The 6,670-nt window shown below is 24.8% G+C and overlaps 1 long non-coding RNA gene across 3 annotated transcripts; it reads right to left on the bottom strand.

Moving 5' to 3' along the window:
* Nucleotides 1-2,598: 2,598 nt before the first annotated feature.
* Nucleotides 2,599-5,044, bottom strand: LOC126903791 (uncharacterized). 3 transcript variants are annotated; one of them, XR_007703599.1, is made up of 4 exons: nt 4,781-5,044; nt 4,333-4,699; nt 4,025-4,263; nt 2,599-3,961 (listed from the first exon to the last, which is right to left on the bottom strand). It is a non-coding gene; the product is annotated as an uncharacterized LOC126903791 (long non-coding RNA). The 3 variants fall into 3 exon arrangements; XR_007703598.1 differs by having other exon boundaries at nt 2,599-4,263; nt 4,333-4,528; nt 4,597-4,699; XR_007703597.1 differs by having other exon boundaries at nt 2,599-4,263.
* Between the last annotated feature and the right edge of the window lie 1,626 nt (nt 5,045-6,670).

Raw genomic sequence — 6,670 nt, 5'->3', positions numbered from 1 at the left:
TAAATCTGACCCTTTATCTGACCACAGGGGGGGATTTAAAATGACAACTTTTTCACAAAAAATTAACTTTTTCAACTTAACTTTTGAAAGTGTTCCGGAAAGTCAGACACTTTTATATATATCTTAAATTAAAGCTAATGTAAATACTTTATAATGGTAAAAAAAAATTTCGGACTTTATTTTTTTTCATGGTGAAAACAGACATCAAAGTTAATAAAAAAAATACGATTTTTGTAAAAATTCTTTTTTATATTTTTAACTTTATAATGCTATAACTAATTGAAAAGTGTTTGGATCAACATAATTTTTTTTTGAGAAATAATATTTTTTAATATTCCCTTTTTGACATTTGACATACTTTATCTTAATCAGGATATTAATAAGGAACTAGCAGATCATGTAGCTTTTGTAATAATCCACTAATTTTTTAAAATAAAATACTATCTAAATATTTCCATCGAAGCGTTTTTTTTTATAGTGATTTTAATCACTGCCAGATAATATTATACTTGATCCAACTATGCCGCGACCCCCCTGTGCTGGGTTTTTTTATTTGTAATTTATTTTAACAACTTAGCCTAAGTAAATATCTAACTGATGACGGTTTTATGCAACACCTTACTTTTATAGATGAACATTTTGTTTAACCTCCAATTAAAATAATTTTATTTTATTTTTATTTAAATACGTTATACTTTTTAAAAAATTGATTTTAGATAATTTTAGCGTAATAACCTTAAAATTACATTCTATAGTTTTATATTTGAAAACTATATTTTTTTTAAATATTACGTATAATTATTTATATTAAATGTTGTTATAGTAGGAAAATTAAGTTATACATCTATAAAAATAATTTCATTAAAGTTGTATTGTGTTTGTTACACTATACATTAGTTTTGGTTATTATTAATGTCTGCAATTCATATGAAAAATGGTTGGATGAATTTGTTATTAATAAAGTTAATTAAAGTGTTTTGATATTTTTGTATTTCAATTAAAGCATATTTTAAAACAGTAAAAAATGAAAGTTATTAACTACTCTTTATTAAAATAAACTTCATAATGATGGTTTTTGGTTTTGTATATTTACAATCTATTACTAAAAATGTATGTGAATTTACATGATGATTTTTATAACTATTTATATGAAATATTTATTTCTTGTGAAAAAACATTTTAGTAACTTTGTGGATATATCCATTTTGATCAGAATACCAAATGGAAAAACATATGCAACTAACAAAAGCAAAAAAAATTATAATTTCAAGAGAAATTGAGTGGCTAGCATTAAAAGAATTACTCTGTACATGAAATTTTATTTGATAAAATTGAATCACAGCAATGTAAGACTAATGAGCTTCACACATGAATTGTAATTTAAAACCAGTATACATTCAATGAAAGTCTATGAAATATCTTTATTTTTAGCACAGAAAATAAGAAAAGAATTGTTAAATCTCAATATTAGAAAGAAAAATACTAAGCTATAATCTATATATGTCATTATGTTGTCTATCTTGATATCATCTTATTATAAAATATTTAGATTTGCATTAAATTATCATCATAAATACGTAAGCCATGAAAATACTTGAAACACAAACAAAAAAGAACATTTGCTTTTACATTGAATTGATTTTTTCCCAATGCCATGTATAAAAACATAGGAAATTATTATCATGACAATGTGTAAATAAAATATATTATTTACAACAGTAAAAAAAAGAATGGTTTTTTTATGAAAATTTATACAATAAGTTTATTTTTTAATAGTTAAATATAGCTAATTTATTTTAATATTTTTAATAAAAAACAAATTTAATGAATTAATGTACATTTTTTTATTAAATATAATTTTTCATACAAAATATATAAACTTATGTTTACTAAACAAAAATTAATAAGTATTTTAGAGCAGTTCTTTATCTTAGTTTTAGACAAATATTANACTTATGTTTACTAAACAAAAATTAATAAGTATTTTAGAGCAGTTCTTTATCTTAGTTTTAGACAAATATTAAAACAAAAAATAAGACATTTTTAAAAGTACATGTACTCATACTAGGTAAATAAAATAATTTAATGTGTTTAAAATAATAATTAATGTATAAGATTCACTTAGCAACTAAATGGTAAAAAAAAATTGTTATAATTAAATAAGATAACTTGATTTTATCATAATTATTGTTTAACTATCATTAAAATAACCATGATTGTTAATAGAGGAAGATAGAGAATTTTGAGCTAAATAGTCCATTATAATGTTTAATGTAAAGAAACATAATACAATAAATCCCAAATTATATTTTTATAATAATTTTTTAGGGTAAAATTACTACCTTATTAATAAATTTAAAACTTTTTGTTTTATACACAAATAAATTTAAAAAAATTGAATTATTCTAAAGTTACACTAATTGATTAAAACCTAATCAAAAATCAAAGCCGGGCAAGTTAGTAACTTTTCAAACTAGTTTAAGTTAAATAACTTTAAAATGAAAACTAAGTTAGAATAGAATTTAATTTCTGAAATTTTCCAAATTTTTAACTTACTTAGCTAGAAGTTGAAAATAGTAACTTAAATTAGAGTAAAAATTAGAAGTTAGTTTTTTTTCATAGTTTAAAATATAAATTTAAAAACTTTTATATTAGAATTATTATAAGTATTGGCTGAATCAGCATCAACAGAAACACTTATTTCTATTTTGATGAAAATCTTGCGTAAAAGAGATGTGATTTGCAAAATGTGTACTGACCTAACTGTTTAAAATAAAGAAAAAATATATGTATGGATCATACATTTAATACTAGAGAAGTTCCGTGTAGTAAATACATTCACTAATCAAGTACCAAGTAAAAAATGGTTACAGACAGAGTGCCGGGTAAATTTAGGATAGACATTTTAATTTTAATATTATATTAATGAAACAAAAAGGTTAAAACATTAACTTTACAATATTATCTTCTGTCGAGTGATTATGTTAATTATGTTAATACTCATCTCGTGCATGAGAGGCCTTTCCACGGCTCTAAAATAATCAAATGTTGCAAAAATATTAATTATATAAGTAAACAGTTAAATCCTCCATTAACACCATCATAAAAAATTGGTATATCAAAAATTTTATGAATATAAAATACTCAATATTAGTTATTAACACATTGCAACTAGTTGCTTTAATTTTTAACGATTTATTCTACACATTCAGTTCATTAGTTAAGTGAATAAGTTATTGAGTATTAAAACTAGTAAGATAAGTTAACTTAAGTTTAAATTTTTAACTAGTGCCCAGCTTTTCAACAATATAGATTAATTATAGAACATAATGATATAAATTTTCATTTTAATTTCCTCCATGTCTCCTTACTTATTAATCATTCAATGAACTCTCATCACTTAGGAACGCCACAAGATGACAATACTGTCCTGTATAGTGAACAACAAAACTATGCCCTCAAGATTTTTAAATCAAGAAACGGATTAAGTTATTACATTATACTGGAAGTACCACCACTTCTGACATTAACCTTCAGCAAGTAAATTCAAAACATAGCCGTATTTTTAAAATTTAATTGAGATACTAGAAAATTACCATATGCCTTTTTGTAAATATTGATAATTATATTTATTTGATAGTAAATGATAAATCCAAAATAAAAGTTTTCCCAATTTACACTATTGTTATGACGTTAATTTGATTGTAACATTTGTATACAATACATTTTTTTATAAGCCATTTATTTAATTTTCAGTAATCAAGAATTAAAATATCATTGGATTATTAGGATCCATTATGTAAACAATACAAAAATACAATTTTTATATTTTTGATAGAATATTTGAAATTAATAATTTTCTTTCTTTTATTAAGGAAATTTCAAAATTAACACTTCTCTTAAAATAATTGACATACTAGTAACTCAGATCCTATTACTGTACCATGTATACGGCCCTGACCTAAGATTAAAATTTGATCAGTTTTTTTAATAAAAAGAAAAGGTAGTGATTTTGTATACTTACTTCTACCAAAAAATTAGTTTGAGACCCCATCAATAAAAATTAATTTATGTCTTTTTCATTTAAATTAGAAATATTATATATTCTAATAAAATAATTAATAGAAAAAAAATACAGTAATTTTTTTTAATACTAATTAATATATCTATACTTCAATTTTCTTTTAAGTCAAAAGATTTTTAATTATTGCTTTATAACAACTAATTTCTGCTGAAAATTTTTTTTAATGATCTTATTAAAATCTGAAAAAATAAAAAGAGAAGTAAATTGATGTATAATTCATTTTTTGGTGTATAAGTATTAATAATTACCTAGATTTTCATAGATACTTTATTAATAATTAATAAATCATTTATTATTATAAATTTCATATCCAAATGTTAATTAGTTCTGATGTACCCCAGTCTCATTTAAAAATAATAATTGAGGTTAAACCGTGCTAAGTCTTTGATAGGCAATTTTTAATTTTTATTAGCAACAAATATATATTGAACATGTTGGAATAATCTATTTTCATAATAAGACAACTGAACTAAAGCTTTTTCTGGTTAATAATAACATGTGTCAATAAATACCAATATAAAATAATTAATAGTCTCCATCACACAAGCACTAAAAATCTGATGTATTTTTATGATCTAAGGCTGTTAAGATTTCATAATACTTTATATACATATCCTGGAAATAAAATTAATTATTTATTAAAATAAGATTATTTTTAATTCAGTGCTTGAAATATGACTATAAATAAATGCTTACCTTAAATTAAATGAGAAATAGAAATATGTTCTTCTAATCGAATATAAAATTCCATAATGAATTGTTTCATTGATATGTATACAAATAAATATGTAAGCATCTTATGAATAAATTTAAATAGAACTTATTAATTGTCAACGCAGTAATTTCTAATTATGAATAATACATAACTTTTCAATTAAACACACTTTTCAAACTGTGTACACAACCATGTGACAGATCATTGTTTACAAGCGACGATCTAATATAGTCATTCATTGTTTGCATAAGTTTGTAACAACTTGTTAACTGATAAAAATGGTTTGAAATCGTTGTCAATGGTGATGGTTGAAAGATGTTTTCACCATCAGATCGTCTGATTACATGTGACGGCCTATTTTCTTCTTTGTTACTCTGTGATCCCCTGGAGCTGGAACGTAGAGTAAGTCTAATCTCTTTTACACGCCTAGCCTACATAATTACACAATTTACACAGTTACCCGTTGTAAGGCATTGTGCTTAACAATTTTTATACTTGAACAAGTCATAAAATTACTTTTATATGACTCAAAAATGTCAACTAGCTGTTTGACGTGACCTGGTCGGATTTGACAGTATATGTCTGAAAGAGTTGTTAAAAAAATTGTTCAAAATCTGAATCACACAATGTATTGTATGTAATGAACAAAACTGTAATTATACAAAAAAATAAATAATAAGATACTAAAATAATAATGATATACAAAAATATATTATTTTAAGCAAATATTTGATAGACAAAAATAATATAATATTGAGAGAAAATCACACATTAAATTTAACACATTTGAAGTTTACTTAGAAGTAATAAATTAATAGTGATTTATTTATTTTGAGTAAATATCTATATTTTTTATCACTATACTTTTTCATAATAATTATGGATAATGTTATGAATACTTAACTTAGTTTTATTATTGTTCTATAATTATAATAACAGATAATCATAATCGAGGTAGGCCTAAAAGAATTTGTTTATAAAGTATTTTTCGGTGTTGCAAAATCGGAAAGTGGGCCGACTGCGACTGTTGTAATTCAGAGCATCGTTAGTCATTTGACAACTATTGTGCGATTACTATTATTTTAATTTTTTTTTTATAAAAATAAAGTTAGAGCAGTTTATCTAATATAATCCGTCGTAACTATTGTCGTTGAAAAGTGTTGGTTAGAGTTTGTTATAAAGACCTTAAAAAATAGTATATTTTCGTCTGACCTTGTCAAAGCGGCCGATTCCCAGGTAGCCGTTATTATTATTGTTCACTCGCTGCCATATAATATACGGCGGCCCCGGACCATCTTATCGCGGTCATTTTTACAACAATAGCAAAAATAATAACACTTGTTTTCTACTGTAGTAGCAAAATTGACCGTACACGGAGATATTGTTTATCTCCGCTACTATAATAACATACAATTGATTACTTAGTTTTGTAAATAAACATAATATTCACGGTCAATATGTCGGGGAAATCATTAACACAAATGAATTGCGCTGAATTACGTCACGAATGCGTTTTTAGACAGCTACGCGACGAAACATGATAATTATGCTAAACCCGAAGTGGAGTTTTTAGACAACTCCACGAACCGTATCTGCGAACTCGACACGAATAATCAGCGGCCCGGAGTAGCCTTTTTACTGGAGGAACATCCGGTGAACCTCGCGCTACGCACATCAGACGAAGAATCTAATGTCGATCAACCAGGGGAAATTACGCGCGCAAGCGGTCAACAAGACGCGCTATACGTTGAGAATGTATACGTTGTCCGCTCGATAGTGCACGCAGCAGAACAAGTCGGGGTGATCCGACAGAACATTCGCGACATTTCTAATAACGCGCAGATCGAGACACGGATGACTAAATTAGAAAG

Source organism: Daktulosphaira vitifoliae, unplaced genomic scaffold (assembly GCF_025091365.1).
Source record: "Daktulosphaira vitifoliae isolate Bord-2020 unplaced genomic scaffold, ASM2509136v1 Scaffold_4, whole genome shotgun sequence".
NCBI lineage: Eukaryota > Metazoa > Arthropoda > Insecta > Hemiptera > Phylloxeridae > Daktulosphaira > Daktulosphaira vitifoliae.
This window is presented reverse-complemented; position numbering and strand designations above follow the sequence as displayed.